General features: G+C 42.9%; 1 long non-coding RNA gene and 1 pseudogene across 1 annotated transcript; both read left to right on the top strand.

The window, feature by feature from the left end:
* Window positions 1–17,779, top strand: part of LOC139581488 (fibroblast growth factor receptor-like 1) — a 50,361-nt pseudogene extending 32,582 nt beyond the window's left edge.
* A 5,511-nt stretch (window positions 17,780–23,290) lies between these two features.
* Window positions 23,291–24,608, top strand: LOC139580235 (uncharacterized). The gene is made up of 2 exons (XR_011676012.1): window positions 23,291–23,533; window positions 24,303–24,608. It is a non-coding gene; the product is annotated as an uncharacterized lncRNA (long non-coding RNA).
* Window positions 24,609–24,890: the final 282 nt, after the last annotated feature.

Here is a 24,890-nt window from a genome sequence, read left to right as displayed (position 1 = left end):
AATGATTAATCGATACGTATCGCTATGATGCTGGTAAAGTTGTGTCACGCACCTGCCCTTCCCCAAGCTCTGGACAGTAAAAAAGTTAGCTAGCTGATGGATTTGATGCAAACAATGTTCTTCCCCAAAAACACAGCAAAACGACAAGTTGTATTGGTGCTAGCTAGGCTAAAGCTAGCTAAATACCAAATAAGTTGCGGTCGAACAAATAATGCCTTATTACCAACGCGGTATTGTAAACACATCGTTTGTGGCCAGCGTGTGCTTGTTTGCAGACTTTTGGTACAGCTTTGACAATGCTACTGATAGTAGTGGTGGTGCTTGGCTTGCACGTGCAAATTCATCACACACAACATTCTATAATAGAATTGTGTTACTTGACGTGTCAAATGAAAAGCTTATTTGACACGTCAAATAGTAGTACCTCTTTTCACATGTAAAGACCCAAACTGCGTTCCATAGCTGGCTGCTTATAACATTAGTTTTGGGCAACAGGGTTAAGTAGCTGGCTAGCTATTTATTTTCATGAACTACAGTTCAATTTCAATAGGCGAACAACAAGTGGCAACCTAGCTAATACTTACTCACAAGGATTGCTAATAATAATGAAAATGACTGCAGTTTTTACTGGTCATTGTTTTCAGGCTGGTTGTATTGGTGCTAGCTAGGTACCAAGCTAAAGCTAGCTACCCCAGAAGTTGCTGTCAAAGTTTACATACAAAGTTGGAAGTTTACATACACCTTAGCCAAATACATTTAAACTCAGTTTTCACAATTGCTGAAATTGAATCCTAGTAAAAATTCCCTGTCTTAGGTCAGTTAGGATCACCACTTTTATTTTAAGAATGTGAAAAGACAGAATAATAATAGAGAATGATTTATTTCAGCTTTTATTTCTTTCATCACATTCCCAGTGGGTCAGAAGTTTACATACGCTCAATTAGTATTTGGTAGCATTGCCTTTAAATTGTTTAACTTGGGTCAAACGTTTCGGGTAGCCTTCCACAAGCGTCGCACAATAAGTTGGACGAATTTTGGCCCATTCCTCCTGGCAGAGGTGGTGTGATGGCCATTCAAATACCTTTACTTTGTTGTCCTTAAGCCATTTTGCCACAACTTTGGAAGTATGCTTGGGGTCATTGTCCTTTTGGATGTCCCATTTGCGACCAAGCTTTACCTTCCTGACTGATGTCTTGAGATGTTGCTTCAATATATACACATAATTTTCCTGCCTCATGATGCCATCTATTTCGTGAAGTGCACCAGTCCCTCTTGCAGCAAAGCACCCCCACAACATGATGCTGCCACCCCCATGCTTTACGATCTTTGTGCCCATGTGCAGTTGCAAACCGTAGTTGGGCTTTTTTATGGCGGTTTTGGAGCAGTGGCTTCTTCCTTGCTGAGCGACCTTTCAGGTTATGTCGATATAAGACTCGTTTTACTGTGGATATAGATACTTTTGTACCTGTTTATTCCAGCATCTTCACAAGGTCCTTTGCTGTTGTTCTGGGATTGATTTGCACATTTCGCACCAAAGTACGTTCATCTCTAGGAGACAGAACATGTCTCCTTCCTGAGCGGTATGACGGCTGCGTGGTCCCATGGTGTTTATACTTGCGTACTATTGTTTGTACAGATGAACGTGGTACCTTCAGGCGTTTGGAAATTGTTCCCAAGGATGAACCAGACTTGTAGAGGTCTGATTTCTTTTGATTTTCCCATGATGTCAAGCAAAGAGGCACAGAGGTTGAAGGTAGGCCTTGAAATACATCCACAGGTACACCTCGAATTGACTCAAATTATGTCAATTAGCCTATCAGAAGCTTCTAAAGCCATGACATCGTTTTCCGGAATTTTCCAAGCTGTTTAAAGACACAGTCAACTTAGTGTATTTAAACTTCTGACCCACTGGAATTGTGATACAGTGAATTATAAGTGAAATAATCTGTCTGTAAACAATTGTTGGAAAAATGACTTGTGCCATGCACAAAGTAGATGTCCTCACCGACTTGCCAAAACTATAGTGTGTTAACAAGAAAGTTGTGGAGTGGTTGAAAAACGAGTTTTAATGACTCCAACCTAAGTGTATGTAAACTTCCGACTTCAACTGTATGTCGTGAAGCTAACAGCAGTGATGCTATCACTGTGTAACTCCGGTAGGGCAACATCTGAAAAATAGCGCACTTGGTAGTGTGCACCGCGCTCAACCAGTCGGCAAAAGCCAACATCACCCACGACAGAACGGTTTATTGTCAAGGGCAATGAATTCCATTATCTTGGTTTTAATGGATTTTGCCTTTGAGTTGTCTCGCTGAAATGTTCTTACTCTTTCAAATGACTGCTCGACTTGTTGACTGCTCAAAATTGTACGTGGCGCCATTACGTCATGTACCTACGTTATATAGGTATGCACGTCAGCTTTGACATCGGTTTTGCACATCAACATTAAATTAGACATCGGCCAATACCGATGTTGGCATTTTTAGCTAATATCGGCCAATTCCGATATGTTCACCGATATGTCGTGCATCCCTAGTAAAATTAAAGAAAAACCCTGGAATGAGTAGGTGTGTCCAAACTTTTGATTGGTACTGTATGTCAGACTGCAGTACGACAGGGAAACTCCAGACAGACTTTGGTAGTCAACACAGAGGTATTCGGTGACATTCAATATCACCTGGAGTCATCATCAACTTGTCTCTAATGTTATCAAACCCTCCTCAGAGCAAGCACAGACAGAGGCAAGTCTAACCTCAAGTTGCGATCCCTTTTATTTAATGACCGTTGCAAGCCTGCAATACACTGATTGAGGTAGCAGTCATTTAAAGCTTTTTCTTAAACACTTAAAACACAATTCTCACTGAAGTCCTTTTTTTTGGTGTGCTTGTCTGCATACACACATAAATATAAACATATTTTTCCCACAATAGTGGCAGGATAAAATTACCCCATAGGTATTAGATGTGCTCTTGACTTACGTTTTTGCAACTGCGTGGTATGTTTTATTCAAATCAAAGTTTATTGGCCGTGTACACAGATTTGCAGATATTATCGCAGGTGCAGCGAAATGCTTGGGTCTCTAGCTCCAACATTGTAGTAATACCTAACAATAGAAAATAAAGAAACAATACACACATAATCCAGATATTTTGAAAACATTTTTTATTAAGAAAAATCAGAACAAGCAATGTCAGAGACCAGAATATAAATATATCAACATATAATGGTGTGTAAAGACAGTATGGACATTATATGAATATAAAAGGTGTGTACAGCAGTAGTTATACAGGATAAGCCATGACTAGAATACAGTATATACATATACAATGGGTAAAACAGTATGTGACAAGTGTTCAATGACTGTGTACATATGGCAGCAGTCTCTAAGGTGCAGGATAGAGTACCGGGTGGTAGCCGGCTAGAACAGTGACTAAGTTCCGGCCAGGGTACTGGGCGGAGGCCGGCTAGTGATGACTGTTTAACAGTCTGATGGCCTGGATATAGGAGCTGTTTTTCAGTCTCTCGGTCCCAGCTGTGATGCAACTGTACGGTCTCCGCCTTCTAGATGGTAACGGGGGGAACAGGCCTTGGCTCTGCCACGAGGTCCTTGATGATCTTCTTGGCCTTCCTGTAACACTGGGTGCTGTACAGTCATGGCCAAAAGTTTTGAGAATGACACAAATATCAATTTCCACAAAGTTTGCTGCTTCAGTGTCTAGATATTTTTGTCAGATGTTACTATGGAATACTGAAGTATAATTACGAGCATTTCATAAGTGTCAAAGGCTTTTATTGACAATTACATGAAGTTGATGCAAAGAGTCAATATTTGCAGTGTTGACCCTTCTTTTTCAAGACCTCTGCAATCCGCCCTGGCATGCTGTCAACTTCTGGGCCACATCCTGACTGATGGCAGCTCATTCTTCCATAATCAATGCTTAGAGTTTGTCAGAATTTGTGGGGTTTTGTTTGTCCACCCGCCTCTTGAGGATTGACCACAAGTTCTCAATGGGATTAAGGTCTGGGGAGTTTCCTGGCCATGGACCCAAAATATCGATGTTTTGTCCCCTGAGCCACTTAGTTATCACTTTTGCCTTATGGCAAGGTGCTCTCGGAGGATGTGTTGGTACCATTCTTTATTCATGGCTGTGTTCTTAGGCAAAATTGTGAGTGAGCCCACTCCCTTGGCTGAGAAGCAACCCCACAAATGAATGGGCTCAGGATGCTTTACTGTTGGCATGACACAGGACTGATGGTAGCGCTCACCTTGTCTTCTCCGGACAAGCTTTTTTCCGGATGCCACAAACAATCAGAAAGGGGATTCATCAGAGAAAATGACTTTACCCCAGTCATCAACAGTCCAATCCCTGTACCTTTTGCAGAATATCAGTCTGTCCCTTATGTTTTTCCTGGAGAGAAGTGGCTACTTTGCTGCCCTTCTTGACACCAGGCCATCCTCCAAAAGTCTTTGCCTCACTGTGCGTGCAGATGCACTCACACCTGCCTGCTGCCATTCCTGAGCAAGCTCTGTACTGGTGGTGCCCCGATCCCACAGCTGAATCAACTTTAGGAGACGGTCCTGGCGCTTGCTGAACTTTCTTGGGCGCCCTGAAGCCTTCTTCACAACAATTGAACCGCTCTCCTTGAAGTTCTTGATGATCCGATAAATGGTTGATTTAGGTGCAATCTTACTGGCAGCAATATCCTTGCCTGTGAAGCCCTTTTTGTGCAAAGCAATGATGATGGCACGTGTTTCCTTCCAGGTAACCGTGGTTGACAGAGGAGGAACAATGATTCCAAGCACCACCCTCCTTTTGAAGCTTCCAGTCTGTTATTCGAACTCAATCAGCATGACAGAGTGACCTCCAGCCTTGTCCTCGTCAACACTCACACCTGTGTTAACGAGAGAATCACTGACATGATGTCAGCTGGTCTTTTTGTGGCAGGGCTGAAATGCAATGGAAATGTTTTTTGGGATTCAGTTCATTTGCATGGCAAAGAGCGACTTTGCAATTAATTGCAATTCATCTGATCACTCTTCATAACATTCTGGAGTATATGCAAATTGCCATCATACAAACTGAGGCAGCAGACTTTGTGAAAATTAATATTTGTGTCATTCTCAACTTTTGGCCACAACTGTAGATGTCCTGGAGGGCAGGCAGTGGGCACCTGATGATGCATTGGGCTGACCGCACCACCCTTTGGAGAGCCATGCGGTTGCGGACGGTTCAATTGCCTTACCAGGGGGTGATACAACCGGACAGGATGCTCTCAATGGTGCATCTGTTGAAGTGTGTGAGGGTCTTAGGGGGCCAAACCAAATTTATTCAGCCTCCTGAGGTTGAAGAGGTACGGTTGCACCTTCTTCACCACACTGTCTGTGTGGGTGGACCATTTCAGTTTGTCAGTGATGTGTACGCTGAGGAACTTCGATGTGGATGGGAGCGTGCTCCCTCTGCTGTCTCCTGTAGTCCACGATCAGCTCCTTCGTTTTGTTGACGTTGAGGGAGAGGTTATTTTCCTGGCACCACTCCGCCAGGGCTCATTGTTGTTGGTAATCTGGCTTATCACTGTTGTGTCATCTGAAAACTTGATGATTGAGTTGGAGACGTGCATGGCCACGCAGTCATGGGTGAACATGGAGTACAGGAGGAGGCTGAGCACGCACCCCTGTGGGCCCCCCGTGTTGTGGATCAGCGTGGTGGAGGTGTTGTTGCCTACCTTCACCAGTTGTGGTCAGTCCACCAGGACCCAGTTGCACAGGGAGAGGTTCAGACCCAGGGCCCTGAGCTTGGTGATGAGCTTGGAGGGCACTATGGTGTTGAAGGCTGAGCATAGGTATTTATCTTGTCCAGGTGGAAATAGGCCATTGTGCAGTGTAATGGCGATTGCGTAGTCCGTGGATCTGTTGGGGCGATATGCGAATTGTAGTAGGTCTAGGGTGTCAGGTATAGAGGTGATATGGTCCTTAACTAGCCTCTCAAAATGCCTCAAGTAAATGCTATGAGCCGATAGTAATTTAGTTCAGTTACCTGCACTTTCTTGGGTTCAGGAACAATTGTGGACATCTTGAAGCAAGTGGGAACAACAGACTGCAATAGGGAGAGATTGAATATGTCCGTAAACACTCCAGTCAGCTGGTCTGCACATGCTCTGAGGATGTGGCTTGGGACGCTTAAATTACTTACGTCGGCCACGGAGAACGAGAGCACACAGTCCTCATGAGCGTCGGGGCCTGCGTCGGCGGCTCGATGTTTCGTTGAAGTAGGCGAAGAAGGTGTTTAGCTCATCCTGGAGCAAGGCGTCGGTGTCCGTGATGTGGCTGGCTTTCCCTTTATAATCCGTGATTGTCTGGAGTTCCTGCCACATACGCATTGCGACTTAACTTTGTCCCTTGTCATTTTGCCTCTTCGATTGCCTCACGGAGGTCATAGCTGGTCTGGTTGTACATGTCCATGTTCCCAGTTACCTTGCCATGGTTAAATACGGTGGTTCGCACTTTCAGATTTGCGAGAACGTTGCCATCTATCCACGTTTTTGGATTGGATAAGTTCTAATTGTCACAGTGGTATCAACATCCTCTATGCACTTCCTGATGAACCCAGTCACAGAGTCAGTGTATACGTCAATACTATTCTGAGAGGCGACATCATAAACACAGGTTGTAATCTCACACTGCTGGGTGAGTACTGCTGCTTTATGTGCTGCTGCCAAAACAAGGCTTTAAAATGTCTCCCTCTTTTCACCTCCACGGCAGTACAAGTTCTTCTTTTGTCAAGGGATGAAACATTTGGAAGCTGTCAGAGTTCAGGAGAGGTAACACCTTGACCCTTGACCTCAGGTGAGCCCACCCCTAATCCCCAGTGTCCCACACACTGGGCTCCAACGGCTCACATCTACACCACCATTACTGTTGCCCAAGGGCCTGGCTGTATATATCCCTGGCTCTAGCTCTAGCCCTACCATTTCCCAGCTGTGTAACTCTGCTGTTTTAGGGCCAGGCCACATGCAGTCAACATTGTTAATGCGCAGCACTAGTGCTTCGCTTGGGAATTCAGAAGGAAAGGACTGTAGCTCTCCTTCAACAGTTGTACATAAGGGATGGAGTCAGTAATAGTTATTGCCCCTTTTCTGGGTCACAAACCATGCCAATACAAGAGGCAAAGGAAGTCTACCTGTCACGTTCCTGACCTGTTTTCTTTTGTCTTGTATTTATTTAGTTGGTCAGGGCGTGAGTTGGGTGGGTTTGTCTATGTGTGATTTTCTATGTTGGGATTTTGTGTTCGGCCTGGTATGATTCTCAATCAGAGGCAGCTGTCAATCGTTGTCCCTGATTGAGAATCATACTAAGGCAGCCGGGGTTTCACGTGTGTTTTGTGGGTGTTTGTATCTCGTGTCAGTGTTCGTGCCACACGGGACTGTTTTCGGTTTTGTCACGTTTGTTTTTTTTTTTGTATTTGTAAGTGTTCAGTTTCGTTTTGATTAAATCAATATGAGCACTAACAACTCTGCGTTTTGGTCCGACCCTTACTCCTTCTCCTCATCCGAGGAGGAGGAATTAGACAGCCGTTACACTACCAGACCCAGAACTGATACTGGAACAAAAATAGAAGATCAGTCATGTATAGATCGATACTAGGCAGGTGAGTCTACTTGGCTTGCATGACCTTGCTGTTCTATATATGCCCTGTGTCAATGTTGACTCTGAACAACCACACAGGGTAGGAGAGAGACAGACATTCTTTCCTTAGAGAGTTCTCTCTGCTTGGCTTCCTTCTCTGCTTGGCTTCCCAGCAACACACCTATAGCAGCGCTCACAGCGGCGTCCCCGGACACCCACCCCACTGTCTGTCTGTCGTTATGGTGGAGACTGTGAGACCGTGGTCAGACGAGAGGCGGGCACAGTCTGATGGTTGGTCGGTGAGTTAGGGCTGAAGGTTTTCTAGAGGGCCTGGTGGAGCAGCTCCAGCCCCAGACCTTTTGTTCTTTGTTTGCCGCTGTGAGGTACATGTGTTGCAGTTTAGCCCACGCCTCCCACACCTAAATGGATAATTGTATCGAAATTACAATGGCAGGCCCAGCTCTAGACCACTGCTGCGGCCACAGGGGAGTTAGTCAGAAGTGCAGGCACACTTTGGATTGTGCCATGTTAAGGAACGAGTGGGGGTTAGTTGCCACCAGTGTTAATACATGACTCGTGTGGTGAAAACTGAACACTCCTCTCCCAGTTTCCTCCTCCCGCCACCAAACTCATAATACTCCTGGAAATAGAGTGCCTCAACAGTTACCACCACAAACTCCTATCTGTTGCCTTGAGGGACAATGATTGACACTTATTTTTCAGACAGCTCACAGTTTCTTGTCTCTCTGATGGCCCGTGAACTATTGGTGAGGTAAGGTTTGTGAGTCTAACATGTTGAGAGACGAAAAGCTGTTGACAGTGAGTAGCGTGAGTAGTGTTTACAGTGCTACAGTTGACACTGGAGATGACACATTAACACTTCTGAACAGTGAAATATGCGTGTGAGGGAGAGAGTCGTCCCTTTTGATCACGTTTTCACCGACGTGACAATGATCTAATTTCTAATTCTGATGAATGCTTTTGTGACACAGAACCACAGAACTCCGCGACCCGACCCACCCGTGCGTCCTAGGACATGTTTGTTTTTGTCCTCATTCATTGTAGTCAAATATGTTGCAGCAAGTTCAAAGCACAAGCACATATGGACACATGAATCCATGCTAGTGAGTAGTGGATGAAAGACAGAAAGATGAAAGGATGTTTAATGGAATTGAATCCATTCTGGTCTCAGATGAAATGAAGCTGAACAAGGAGAGACACAGAGAAAGAGTTGTCCGTTGTAAGTAGTAGGACAAGCAGTGAGGGAGTCAGTTCTGTCTAGACTTTGATACCTAGGGCAAGAGGAGGTTGGAGTTAAAGATAGTGCCAGGATGTGGGTGAAGTTAAATATGGAAATATGTTAAAGGTTATAGTTAGTTGAGGAGAGGGTTTGGCTGGGAGCCAGAACGTGTCATGGTCAAGGTTAGCGTCAGGGTTAGCATTAAGTCATCTTCTAAACATGACTACATTATAATAACAATACAAGGGGGTGATGGAATTGTCATTGTGCTATAATTAATATGCTATCCGTACCAAAGACACCATTACGCTCGTCTATTCTCACGTAATGTTAGTGAGAACAGCTCAGAACAATGTTATCCTAAATAATCCCCCACTCCCCCCAGGCCCTGTGTGGCTAGCTAGGCCCTCCATGACCCAACAGGACCCTGCCAGCCTCCGCTAGGCTGCTGGTAGAAACAGGGGTTTGATCCAACTGAAAGGATGCAAATTAGCCCCCTTGACCAGTTCACCACATTAAAGTAGCTTTCATCCAGAGGCTCCTTGGAGTGGCCAGCAGGTAGCTGACTGACTAGAGGATTGGGCTGGGCCCTCCTCAGCAGGCATGATGCACCGGGGCCTGCCCACCCACCCTTCCTCCCCCCGCCACACCCTGCCTCGCCCCTCACAGCCAAGCACAACAGAGAAGAAAAGAAAATGCTGGGGGTAATTTCCTCTGGAGTCACCATGCGCCTGTTGCTGTAAACCGCTTATGGCTCTATAAAAGATACCAGGAGACTTCTAATTAGCATTTCCTCCAGCGCAGCGCTAGCTTCCCCTCTGTCTCTCATGCTGTGTGGAGGGACGCTGACGACAACGCTCTCTAATTTGCCTGACTGCCATCCTGCCTGCTTGCCTCTCTCTGGCTTCAATTAACGTGAGGTACAACAGACACTCAGTCACTGCTGTAATTAGCTATCGGCAGGCAGACATACATCAATTTCACGTTGTGAGAAACATGGCTCCATGAGATTTGTAATGGGGTCTTGATAAATGATTAACTTGATAGTCACACATTGAACAAAAAGCTTTAGTCTATTTTAAAATGAACCTCAAATCTTCTGAACTTACGAACTCCTTCTGACTTTCTTGACATGTCAAGTTCTATGATTATCTTCTCGTCTGTGAATTTCTTTGCTCAAGTAGAACTCATATGTCATTCAGGTCCATATCACTGCTCAAATCTTATGACCTGTGAGAGGAAGGTAAAATAGCTCTGCTTCATTATCTCTTCATGAACAGTATTGTTTTGGTAACAGTGGACCACCATCACGGAATGGAATTACCACATAATACTCTATTCTATGTTTTCTAACATAAAAAGAACAACTCATCTTTCCATTGTTTTCATCAGTCAGAGATTTTAATTTTTTATTAAAGACTGTTATTTTGGCTTTTTGCTCCATGGCAGACACAGTGGCACGTGTTTGAACACAGGTACCCGGTATGAATGGAGAATGAGGCTTTTTGAGGGGGAGGCCCAAAAAGTTTTCCCAGTAGGAAAAAATAATATGGGACCTTATAAACACAGCCTCCACATGAAGAGTGTTTGTAAGGAAAGCTGTAGGGTTAGAGCTCCCCCAGACCTACCGTCTCCACCCTTACCTCCGCCCTCTACCTTCCCCCTGCCCCTCTCTGCCCGTCTGTGTGTGTGCTCTGTGGGACTGGAGCAGAGGAAAAGGGGCCCCCTGTCCCCCAGCCTAGCGCTACAGCAGTCCAGCACCACTTTCCTCTCCACTACACACAGGAGCCAGAGCTGGAGCTGTCTGCTCAGCCGTGCTGTGCCTCCGTCATCGCGTCAGGCCATGCTCCTGACGGCTGCCTACCTGACGTACTTTCTTCACCTAGACAATCTTTTTCCACCACTCACTAAAAACTTCAACTAGTCATTTAAACTGGTCACAGATGACATCAAATGTATTGAATGTATAAACATAGTATTAGAAGAAAATAAATCCAATCCTTAGGAAAAGGAAAAGGTCCAATGATCAGGGAAAACCTGTTCTCTCCCTCCGCACCTGTTTAGGGATAACATCCCCATACATTAGCGCAGAGTGAAGGAATGAGCCCTGGCTGAAACCTCTTTAGACAAGATAATGCCCCCCTAATTCCACCTCAGTGCTGCTGAATAGCCCCCTCTCCCGTGCCAATGGAACCGTTACTATACCCAGGCTTACTCTCCCAGAGCCCTGGGCCAATAGTAACAATGGGGGCTGGGCTAGAAAAAACACTTGGTGCTGGCTTTGGGCTCTCCGGACTCTCCTGTGCCTCACTACACTGTGTTGAGAAGCAGGGTGTGGCCTTCGCGCTGTAGTAAGGCCCTCTGGACCAGAACAGTGGGATGAAATCAGGACAAAGGACAGCACACCCACACACCTGACCTGACCCTCCACACCTGGTGACCTGAGGTTCCATCAGACAACAGGGATGTTGATGCTATGTAGAGCAGACAGAGTGGACAATCAGCTTAGTCTCTACTCTGTGGTGTTCAGTGCTGCTAGGAAACTTTTACATCTCAAATCAAATTGTATTGTATTAGTCACGTGCGTGGTGTAGACCTTACAGTTAAATGCTTACTTACGAGCCCCTAACCAACGATGCAGTTTAAAAAATTTAAAAAATACGAATAAGAAATAAAGTAACAAGTAATTAAAGAGCAGCAGTAAAATAACAATAGCGAGACTATATACAGGGGGGTACCGGTACAGAGTTAGTTAAGGTAATATGTACATGTAGGTAGTTATTAAAGTGACTATGCATAGATGATAACAACAGAAAGTAGCAATGCTGTAAAAGAGGGGGAATGCAAATAGTCTGGGTAGCCATTTGATGAGGTGTTCAGGAATAAATCTCACTATTGATCATTTACAGATAAAAACTCAATGTTCCTATTTCAAATGTAAATAGATCCGGTATGTTATTTTACACAGACTCCGTTGTCACAATAAGGAGTTGTTACAATTCATCTGTGAATGTTTTAACGTGTGAATCATTATTGCCTGCGTACCACACACAGTTGTTGACACGAGGTTAATCAAAACACGGTTGGTTAGTAAGTGTGTGTGTATAGTTACAGTATATACAGTGCATTCAGAAAGTGGTCAGACCCCTTGACTTTTTCCACATTTTGTTACTTTACATCCTTATTCTAAAATGTATTGAATAATTATTTTACTCAATCTACACACAATACTCCATGACAAAGCGAAAACAGATTTTTAGAAATGTTTGAAAAACAAATACCTTATTTACATAAGTATTCAGACCCTTTGCTATGAGACTCGAAATTGAGATCAGGTGCATCCTGTTTCCATTGATCATCCTTGAGATGTTTCTACAACTTTATTGGAGTCCACCTGTGGTAAATTCAATTGATTGCACATGATTTGGAAAGGCACACACTTGTCTATATAAGGTCCCTCAGTTGACAGTGCATGTCAGAGCAAAAACCAAGCCATGAGGTCAAAGGAATTGACCGTAGAGCTCAGAGACAGGATTGTGTCGAGGCACAGAACTGGGGAAGGGTACCAAAACATTTCTGCAGTATAGAAGGTCTCCAAGAAAACAGTGACCTCCATAATTTTTAAATGGAAGAAGTTTGGAACCACCAAGACTCTTCCTAGAGCTGGCTGTCCGGCCAAACTGAGCAATCGGGGGAGAAGAGCCTTGCAAGAACCCGATGGTCACTGACTGAACCTTCCAGAAGGACAACCATCTCTGCAGCACTCCACCAATCATGTCTTTATGGTAGAGTGGCCAGATGTAAGCCACTCCTCAGTAGAAGGCACATGACAGCCCGCTTGGAGTTTGCCAAAAGGTACCTAAAGACTCTCAGACTATGAGAAACAAGATTATCTAGTCCGATTGAACTCTTTGGCCTGAATGCCAAGCGTCACATCTGGAGGAATCCAGGCACTGCTCATCACCTGGCCAATATCATCCCTACGGTGAAGCATGGTGGTGGCAGCATCATGAAGTGGGAATGGTTTTCAGCAGCAGGGACTGGGAGACTAGTCAGGATCGAGGGAAAGATGAATGGAGCAAAGTACAGAGAGATCCTTGATGAAAACCTGCTCCAGGGCGCTCAGGACCTCAGACTGGGGCGAAGGTTCACCTTCAAAAGGACAATGACACTAAGCACACAGCCAAGACAACGCAGGAGTGGCTTCGGGACAAGTCTCTGAATGTCCTTGAGTGGACCAGCCAGATCCCGGACTTGAACCCAAAAATCTCTGGAGAGACCTGAAAATAGCTGTGCAGCGACGCTCCCCATCCAACCTGACAGAGCTTGAGAGGATCTGCAGAGAAGAATGGGAGAAACTCCTAAATACACAGGTCTGCCAAGCTTGTAGAATCATACCCAAGAAGACTCGGGGCTGTAATTGCTGCCAAAGGTGCTTCAACAAAGTACCAGTTAAAGAGTCTGAATACTTAGGTAATTTTAACATTTACGTTGTTTTTTTATTAATACATTTGCAAAAAAATCTACACCTGTTTTTGCTTTTGTCATTATGGGGTATTGTGTGTAGATTGATGAGGGAAAAAATATTTAATACATTTTAGAATAAGGCTGTAATGTAACAAAATGTGGAAAAAGTCAAGGGTTCTGAATACTTTCCGAATGCACTGTATGTGTGTGTTAGCCCAGTCCGCAGTGGACTCTGGGTTAGAATAGGTTCACTGTGTATTCCTGTGGGTCGTGCCAGAGGGTCGGCCCAAACAAAGCAGCGCTCTCTCTCAGCCTTGTCCGTTTGACTGCCTGCCTGCGCAGTTTAGGTTAAAGGCAGTTAATTGGTTTCCTGCTCAGGGTTACGTCAACACGCTGTCTTGTTTTAAACATTGCGGAAACTTGAGAGAAGCAACAATATGGCACTGTTTGCTCACCCCTGCCTCACATAGCCAGTTAGTTACACGGTCATTTAGACACCTCACACTCCACTGATCTCCAAGCAGAATTATTCATCCTGTTTCACACAGAGCGGTCCTGAACACTGGTCACTTTAATTATTACATACTGTTTTATCCACTTCATATGTATATACTGTATTCTAGTCATGGCTCATCCTACATAACTACTGCTGTACACACCTTTTCTATTCATATACTGTCTATACACACCATCCTATATAACTACTGCTGTATACACCTTTTCTATTCATATACTGTCTATACACACCATCCTATATTACTTACTACTGTACACAACTTTTCTATTCATATACTGTCTATACACACCATCCTATATTACTTACTGCTGTATACACATTTTCTATTCATATACTGTCTATACACACCATCCTATATAACTTACTGCTGTATACACATTTTCTATTCATATACTGTCTATACACACCATCCTATATAACTACTGCTGTATACACCTTTTCTATTCATATACTGTCTATACACACCATCCTATATAACTACTGCTGTATACACCTTTTCTATTCATATACTGTCTATACACACCATCCTATATTACTTACTGCTGTATACACATTTTCTATTCATATACTGTCTATACACACCATCCTATATAACTACTGCTGTATACACATTTTCTATTCATATACTGTCTATACACACCATCCTATATAACTACTGCTGTATACACCTTTTCTATTCATATACTGTCTATACACACCATCCTATATTACTTACTGCTGTATACACATTTTCTATTCATATACTGTATACACACCATCCTATATAACTACTGCTGTATACACCTTTTCTATTCATATACTGTCTATACACACCATCCTTTATAACTACTGCTGTATACACCTTTTCTATTCATATGTCTATAGTCTATACACACCATCCTATATAACTACTGCTGTATACACCTTTTCTATTCATATACTGTCTATACACACCATACCATATAACTACTGCTGTACACACCTTTTCTATTCATATACTGTCTATACACACCATACCATATAACTACTGCTGTACACACCTTTTCTATTCATATACTGTCTATACACACCATACCATATAACTACTGCTGTACACACCTTTTCTATTCATATACTGTCTATACACACCATACCATATAACTACTGCTGTACACACCTTTTCTATTCATATACTGTCTTTACACACCATACCATATAACTACTGCTGTATACACCTTTTCTATTCATATACTGTCTATACACACCATACCATATAACTACTGCTGTACACACCTTTTCTATTCATATACTGTCTATACACACCATACCATATAACTACTGCTGTACACACCTTTTCTATTCATATACTGTCTATACACACCATACCATATAACTACTGCTGTACACACCTTTTCTATTCATATACTGTCTATACACACCATACCATATAACTACTGCTGTATACACATTTCCTATTCATATACTGTCTATACACACCATACCATATAACTACTGCTGTACACACCTTTTCTATTCATATACTGTCTATACACACCATACCATATAACTACTGCTGTACACACCTTTTCTATTCATATACTGTCTTTACACATACATACATGCATATTCCAGTCTCTGACATTGCTCATTCTGATATTTCTTAATTTAGACTTTTCTGAATTGTGTGTATTTTTGTTTTTTATTGTTAGATATTACTGCACTGTTGGAGCTAGAAACACAAGCATTTTGCTGCACCTGCGATAACATCTGCAAATCTGTGTACGCGACCACTAAACTTTGATTTGATCCGGTTGGAGCTCAAAGCAAGGCAAATATATCAGAGATTCTCCAGCAGTTTGCACTCATCCTTAGACCCCATGTGATTTATGCGACGCCATTTGCAGACATTAGTACTTGGGTCCTAGATGAAATAGCTCACCTCACTGAAACAATAACTGACCACTAGATTTATGTGGCAATATCTGAAGGATACGTTGTGGTAATGGCAGGGGGTAGGAGAACTCTCATCTTTGACCCATTGGTTTTATATTGGCTTTGTTTCCTCTGTAGTGACAAGTAGATTATTTTTCAGCAATATATTTTTTTTTAAGACTACATAAACACCCAACTTTGATGTTTTTTAGATACTAGAGTAATGTGTTCTGTCTTCCACAGTCCTACGATCAGATTTATTCAGAATGGGAATTAATAGTCCTATGAATGTTATAAGCCCTTTCTTTTGCTATGAAATGATCTTCATACTCCATACATGGGTGTAAGTCACAGAGGCTAACCCTCAGTCAATGACTGACTGACTGTTTTTCAGATGACACAGCAGCGAGCCAGACAGACCCTCCACCTGCCATAGTGGAACCCAATGCTGAGCTCACCCAGCTTGATCCTACAGGAGAGCCCTGGGGTGAGTACCCGACTGCTTCCCTTCACTACATTATAGCCCTGCGGAATGTTATTGAAGTCTGTGTTAACCTTCATGATGTATCTTCTCTGCAGTGAAGCCTCGGTTTAGTCAGCCCACTAAGATGCGCAGGCGGGTGCTGTACAAGCCGGTGGGCAGCTCAGTGAGGTTCAAGTGCCAGGCCAGCGGCACCCCTCCTCCCGTCATCACCTGGTGGAAGGACCAGACCCCGCTGCCACCCCCGCGCCAGGGCAAGCGCCCCCAGTGGACCCTCACCCTAAAGAACCTGCAACCCCAGGACAGTGCCAAGTACACCTGCCATGTCTCCAACCCAGCCGGGCACATCAACGCCACCTACAAGCTGGATGTCATCGGTAAGGATGGGTCTCTGCACTGGCCAACACCACAAATCATTTTACAGCACACTCCAGTTGTATTTATACCCCAGGCCTCTCTTACGTTGCCAAGGTAATTGTGCTGAGTATGTTGTCATTATGATTCACATGCTTATGAATCCTGTCCATCTCCCTACAGAGCGCTCTCACTGCAAGCCTGTTCTGACCGGCACCCACCCGGTCAACACCACTGTGGAGTATGGTGGCACCGCCTCCTTCCAGTGTAAGGTCCACAGTGACGTGAAGCCTGTGGTCCAGTGGCTGAAGAGGGTTGACCCAGGCACAGAGGACCGCTATAACTCCACCCTGGAAGTCGGAGGGCAGCATTTTGTGGTTCTGCCCACAGGGGACGTGTGGTCCCGGCCTGACGGCTCCTACCTCAACAAGCTGGCTATCATCAAGGCCCATGATGGGGATGCTGGGATGTACATTTGCCTGGGAGCTAACACAATGGGTTACAGCTTCCGCAGTGCTTACCTCACCGTGCTGCCAGGTGAGTACAGCCATTCACTAACTGTAGAATGGGACTTTACTGGGATGGAATGGCAGTGGGTTATTCTTGTTATATCTTGTCTTATAACACTTCAGAAAGCTTAGATCTGTAGAGCTCACTGATCTCTCCACTGTTGTGTGTCCAGACCCTCAGGTGGAGAACACAGTGACTCCTCCACACCTGAGCTCCGGCCTGCCCTGGCCTCTGATTATTGGCATCCCTGCAGCAGCCCTCCTCATCGTAGGCACCATTGTACTCTGGCTGTGCCACAGCCGCCGACGCCACAACACCTTGCCCCCCCGCCCCATGACCATAGCCCACCGAGACCAACACATCTCGGACAAAGAGCCCAGCACCAACACCCCCTGTAATACCCTGAATAGCCCTGACTACCCCAGCCATAGACTGGTGGGCCTGGGAGCCCCTGTCCTTAGTGGGCCCCCTAAGATTTACTCCAACGTTTACACAGACATGCACTCGCACACACACACTTGGATGGTAAGGTCCATCAACACCAGCATTTCCACTACCAGTGCTAACCAGCCCCCTCTCATCCCACCCCACACCTACGGCCTTGTTTCCTAGTCACTGCTGCTATTCTCACCCAACAATGGACTATGAGCAAGGTAGATGGAATCAAGGAAAGGCTTGTAGTTCATATGAACTACACCTCCCATGATAAGCAGTGCTAAAACACCATACAGTGTCAAAACCTTTACCTGGGATACGCATATTACTAAGACTATTTCTATTTGTAGAAATACAGCTTCATTGAGAAGTCTCAGGGCGAGAAATACCCTCTCACATGTGTGCTAGAGTCATTTCTTTATTATGTGTTTTTTTATACTAGTCAACCAAGAGCAAACTCTAATTGTATTTTAAAGGATGAAAATTACTTACAAAAAAGATTTAGATGTCTTTGGATGCATGTAGCCCTGGATAAATCATGAATTAGTTAATAGGAGAAATTACCAGGTTTAGGTTCAATTTAGGTCAACTGAAATTTGATTAAAGGTATTCCAATTTACACAAATGAACATTTCTAATAGAATTAATCCCAACTCTGGAATGTACAATTGTATTACTATTTTTTAACACTCATCTAAACATGTACCGGTATCCAAACTCCCAAAGCATTAAGTAATATAAGACAAATTAAAATCTCAACAAAATGTTTACAAATGTGAAATTCTCATTATAGCAACACAAACTGTGCTGTTCTCGGTTCTGATTAGGTGGTATTATTGTTTCATGTAGGGAAGTACAATTCATCAGGGAAATTAGATGGATTTGGTGATGAGGGCTTTTTTATTTTTGTATTCAGATATTGTATAATATGTATCCAAATAAAAAAATCTGTATTATTAGGAGTAGTATTATTCACCCTATGTGTAAGATGCCAAATTATTTTACAGCGCTATAGATGTGTATTTTACTTACATTTCTTGTGAGGTATATTTTTATATAAGGTACATGAGGATGAGTATTGTACCTGTGTCTATTGGTTTTTAAAACTCACCAAAAAGCTATTTAGTTGTTTTTACTTTATTCTTCTATTTTTCTTTTGGTAACCACCATTATTCCAGATTGGATTGACCTATGGGTCATTTAGTGAAAAATGACAAGTGTTGATTGTATTGTTCAGTTGAATTACAACTTTATGCTTGCCTAGTTGTCTCATATTTAATTAAGAATCTGACCATATGTATACTGTATATAAGATAATGATTACAAAGAAAATGTGGTTTAGAATTGCCATGTTAATCTTATGCAATTCCTCTGTGAAACATTGCATGCTGCAAACTCACCTCTGGTGCTCATGTACATTTAGTACTGTACAATAATATTTTTGTAATAAATTGTTTTAAAAAATACTTTTTACTGTTTCGTGTTCTGTTTGCAAAATGCATTTCAATTAAAACATTTTATTTGTGAAATGTTTCTCTCAGAAAACAAAATGCTCACAAAACATTATCTTAAGAGGATTAACAGAGTAACATATTGCATCAAAATATCTATTTACCATTAAAAGGCCAGGGAGTTTAGCTGTTTCTTACCATGTAAAATACTCAAGTTGTGTTGAGAATGTGTTTGTTATGCCATCTAGTGGCATTTTAGCGCCATAGCTTCATTCTTAGAAAATATGTGTTGTTGAACAACAATTTATGTGTAATGATTTCTCAACATTTTGTGTCAGTTCCTGCAATGAATTTGTTAAATGCTGAAAACGTCCGTTCTTCTGTATCTCAGGTCCAAAATTGTCTGAGTTGGTCAATCTGTACTACATATCTGACTGGCTGACATGTAATAAATAACTTGTTTGAGATGTTTCAAGAATGATCTTTTGCATGTACAAAAATGTGTTCAATGTAAAAGTTTGGTATATAGAGCACTGTATTAATTGAACAAATGGCTACTGTTTTTCTACACGTCTTTCCCATTTACAGAATTGTTAAGTGGAATATAATGCAATATGTGAAGAATCAGCTGTTTACACAGCCCAATTCTGATCTTTGTTTCACTAATTGGTATTTTGACAAATCAGATCAGCTCTGTAAAAGATCTGATGTGAAAATATCTGATGTGATTGGTCAAAAGACCAACCGGTGGAAAAATATTAGATTTTGCCTGCCTTTGTAGACACAGCAATCTTTTGACTCACCCGTTTCTAGTTAGGGATGACACCCCGGGAAGATCTCAACTGCATACTCCGTTCGTCCTCTCTCAAAACCCATTGGATGAGAAAGCCAGAGGTCCCGCCCCTCTGACCCTGTCCTCCAGTGCGTTTTGAGACAGGAGACGAGAAGTGATTGCATTTGAGATCTTCTCCTGTTGTGTTAACAAATGATGTGTTAAATGTGCCAACACAATGATTGTTCCTAATTAGACACACAGATGTATTAAAACAGTGGTTCAAAACTTTTTTTAGTTAATGTACCACCGACTGAATTTTGCTCTGCCCGGAGTACCCCTGAAGTACCCCCTCATGTGCATTTTACCATTGGCTTGTGGGAGGGCGGACTCATTGTAATGGCTGGAGTGTAATTAATGGAAGGCTATCAAACACATGGAAACCATACATTTATTCCATTCCAGCCATTACAATGAGCCTGTCGTCCTATAGTTCCTCCCACCAGCCTCCACTGAGGCCTATGGTCCCATGAGTCTTCTCAAGTACCCCCTGTAGATTGGCCAAGTACCCGGGGACCACTGTGTTAAAAAAATAACACAACTTGTTTTTAACACATCTGTTCTAAGAGTGTTGAACAGAAAAACAACCAACAACATTTCAAATGCACATGATACATCTATATTCCCTGATATGATTGCAGTGTTGTGAATGCACAAGTTTTAATTTAAAATCTCGATGTGATATTTCTGTGTTTTACACTATTACAACATCTTACATAATAACAAGGAACATCAACACTCCCCAGTGGCGTTATACGTTTTCTGCCATTCACTACCGAGCATCCTAATTCCAGCATGTTCGCCTTCTTCTTCTGCGGTATTTTGCCGATCGCACAATTTTATGTGCATTCCGCAACCTACTGTGCAGGATGTAAACAGGATTTCCCAAAATGGAACTAAATACTAAAACAGCTACCAAACTATAAAAAAATGTATAAACTAAATCAAACAGCTTTTCTTTAAAAAAAAAAAAACAGATCTGATCCCTACACTGGCTCAAGGGGAATCTGGGAGGTCGGGTCTTCCGGCGCCAGTACCTCTCGCAAGACTTCCGATGTAAAATCCTTTAGTCCCAAAAACTTTTCTGCCTCAGCCACAATAATGTCCAGTTTTTTCGACTTCTTTGAGACTTGTGCTGTACAGTTTACAACTGTGGCAACGAACGCAACAAAATCCGCCTTTTTAACACACATATTTTGTCTGGCAGCAAACATTTACTACAAGCTGTGGTGTATCCACTACCATCTCTTCACTAGCACCACTTGTTTTCTCAATTATTTTAATCGCCTTCACATAGGAGATTCGATTGACTGCTCTTACTTTTGCCAACTCAATTTCCTTCACACTTACAGGGCTCTAACTCAGGATCATGATCAAATCCCTTACAATTCTTCTGCAGTGGTTTGGGGACGAAAGCTCTTAATGTAACGGATGTGAAATGGCTAGCTAGTTAGCGGGTACGCGCTAGTAGCATTTCAATCAGTTACGTCACTTGCTCTGAAACCAATATGTAGTGTTGCCCCTTGCTCTGCAAGGGCCGTGGCTTTTGTGGAGCGATGGGTAACGACCGTGCTTCGTGGGCAACCGTTGTTGATGTGTGCAGAGGGTCCCTGGTTCGCGCCCGTGTCGGGGCGAGGGGACGGTCTAAAGTTATACTGTTACATTGGTGCCGTGACCCGGATCACTGGTTGCTGCGGAAAAGGAGGAGGTTGAAAGGGGGGTGAGTGTAACGGATGTGAAATGGCTAGCTAGTTAGCGGGTACGCGCTAGTAGCATTTCAATCAGTTACGTCACTTGCTCTGAAACCAATATGTAGTGTTGCCCCTTGCTCTGCAAGGGCCGCGGCTTTTGTGGAGCGATGGATAACGATGCTTCGTGGGTGTCCGTTGTTGATGTGTGCAGAGGGTCCCTGGTTCGCGCCCGTGTCGGGGCGAGGGGACGGTCTAAAGTTATACTGTTACATTAACAGTGTATCTTACGTATCCAAGCTTCACATGAGTAGGTATTTGCTCTTTATCAAAAAACAACACCAACTGACTATCTTATTTTTCTCCATTCACCCAGTAGGTCAGACGCCGGGCACAAACCACACCAGGAATTCTCTTCAGGTATTCAACCTGAATATCCATCGTCACCCCTGAAATTACTCCTTGACAGGTGCTCTATTCCACAAAACTTCTGTTGTTAGGATTCTTTTGAGGCCCACTGCAATCTTCTTCTTCTCTTCAGAAACAGAAATACAATTAATCAAAATAAGACCACTCCTGGTCACTCTGACAGACTCCATTTTTCCAAGCACATACTTATTTAACAATTTGACACCTGAAACGGGTTTCCCACATATACATCCTTACTCAACCAACACATCCCAACAAGAAGCGAATCATTATCACTTACACACTTATCCTCCACTACAATTTTTGACTATTTCAATTTTTTGGATACTAATGTTGTCCATTCAAAACATTGGTCTTCACCAAATTTACTCGACGCGCTGCTCAATTCGAAATCAGCATCCATTTCCGACATCTTTCCTTCAAACGGCCTGCTAGCCCGTCAACCTCGAATAGCTCTGTTCCTTAGCGTTTCGTTTTATTTGGCGTTTTGTAACCCCTTCTCGTGACTCCTCCCTGGAGATCAGCGTGAGGTGCGTTCATGATCAAGTGGGATGTGGAATTTACCACATAATACTGGTAAAAATGCACTTGAACGGCCCTCCAACTGCTAATTACTAGTGAGAACTCATCTATCGTTCTGAGCTCCCACTTCTCCCACATGCTGACTTCTGACGTGACATACTAAAATAATTTCCCCGATACCAGCCTTTTCGGCAGCGAAATGCAACAAAACATTAGTTATAAAAAGTAATCTATTAATATTGTCTTTGAACACTATAATTTGTTCACAAGCATGATAGCTGTACTTTTAGTTTATGGTTTACACAGCTTGTTGGCCATTAGCCAATTAGCGTTTCAACGAGTTCAAAGCACTTGAATGCGTCCAACTGGAATATACGTCTTTACAAATGGTAAATTCCCACCTCCACTTGGTTACGAACGCAACTATGGCGTCTCAGCGTCTGTGACCTATGATTTATGCCAGCATGGAGATAATAAGGGCGTTTTTTTTGTATGGAGGTCAACGAGTGTCAAATTTGGTTAACAAAAAATGTAATTGCTAATTTTCTATACGAGGCTTATTTGATATAATATAACTTTTTACGAATTCAATGATATAAGTGAGTCGCGTGGCATTTCGACAACTTTGAAAAATATGACTTTATATCTGAGTTGTGCCTAGAGGACTGAAATGGCTTCCACCATTTTAAAGTAGTCAACTGGGTGGCGATTCCTATGAGTTGGACGCGATCAGCCATTGAAGAAGAAATAAGAAAACTGCCTTCCATCTTTGAGGACATGTATTTCCGCTGTTAGAGTTGTCACTTGACTATCTTGTCAATATAGTAGACAATCTTTGAGCTCAGAAATCGAGGTCCGAATTCATCTTTCATATTCTATGTTTATCGGATCTCTTGGAGACAGAGGGGCCCGGTCCAAGCCCCTAGACAAGGGTTGGGTTCAGTTAGAACCACCGGATAACTAAAACTGTGTTTCAGACCTTGCCACTGCCACAAACGGCTATAAGTTACTTCCACGGGTGTCGGGTGGGGATGTTGCTAACTTTCTAGCCAGCTGTCTGAGTGCATCTATATTGAGCGATTAGAAGCTTCAAGTAAGAGTCAATTAGCTTGCAAGCCAGCTAACCTGTATTGAACTTAGAAAGAATTTAATGTACATCAACCCTCTCTTCATGAATTGCCACTAGCCTGCAATGTGAATGCTATTAAGCTAGCAAAGCATGCTACAAAGCTAACTTAGTAATAGCTAGTCATTGTTAACAGTTGCTGCTGACGACGTTAATTACTTTGGGTTATTGATGTCCATTGTTTCACTTTCTTTTGCTTATAGATATAGATCTTTATTGTTTTAAAATGCCGTGTCATTAAATAGGGCGCGCTGGTGGCTTTTTTTGCTTCCAGTTTATGCAGGAACTTTAATGAACAAAGTACTGTAGTTTGCTAGGTTAGCATTGGCTAGCTAGCTATTGTTGCGTTAATTGGTATGTTCAGCAGTCGTTCAGCTACTGATGGGCTAGTTGTATTGCTGCAGTGACTACTATCTGAATATAACTTTACAATAATGACTCCTCAATAGATAGCATGTAGAGTAACGTTAACTATAGATAGCATGTAGAGTAACGTTAACTAGCTAAGTGAAAAGCTTATTGCATGTAGGCTAGCGTTTGACATATGACCATGTTAGTTGCTAGAAGTCAATTCTTGCTAAACCGCTTGTCAAGCACTGGTTCCTAAAGTCTGTCAACTTTTTTTGTTCAAGAAATGCTTGGTGAATTGAGTCTCTCACTTTTGGTCCACAAAGTGCTCCCTCTTTATCCCAGAGTGAAAAACAACCTTTGTCATGTTGTTTTTCTTCTCTTGCAGAAGAGTAATCCGTTAGTGTGTGTGCATGCCTGAATAACAGGGTCCAAGATGTATGCCACAGATGTATGCCACAGGAAGAACCCATCCACCACCCCCATGCAGGAAGACCCCAGATGTTCCAAATTTCAATTTCACCACAATGACCGTGATAGCAAAGATTTTTATAGCTAATCCAAGATAGACCAGAGCCTGTCGTTTTCAATGGGAGCAAATTAATCATAGTGGGTAGAATAAGCAAGGAGGTGGGCAGAGCAAAGCATGAGCTAAGTAGATCATTGGCGTATTTCCATTAGGGAACGCCTACTCTGAAGCGCGTGTGGTCAATAACTCAATTCGCCCTTGCACTCCTAAACAATTATTTTTTTAAACATTTTGGCAAAGGCTAAAGTTTACAAAACGCATTCCACTCTGTTTGTTACATATTCTAGTTTTGGAAACAGTAAACTGTATGGAGATTAAATGTGTAATTGTGAGAAAATTTGCAGAATGTCAGCCAAAATCTTTCTCCCTCCCACTTCTCCCACTGCCATCAAATGGGCTTCTTCTCATCACCATATTTGGTAGTGAGTGGAACCGGTAACCGGATGC

The sequence above is a fragment of the Salvelinus alpinus genome, chromosome 7 (assembly GCF_045679555.1).
Source record: "Salvelinus alpinus chromosome 7, SLU_Salpinus.1, whole genome shotgun sequence".
NCBI classification, from domain to species: Eukaryota; Metazoa; Chordata; class Actinopteri; order Salmoniformes; family Salmonidae; genus Salvelinus; species Salvelinus alpinus.
This window is presented reverse-complemented; position numbering and strand designations above follow the sequence as displayed.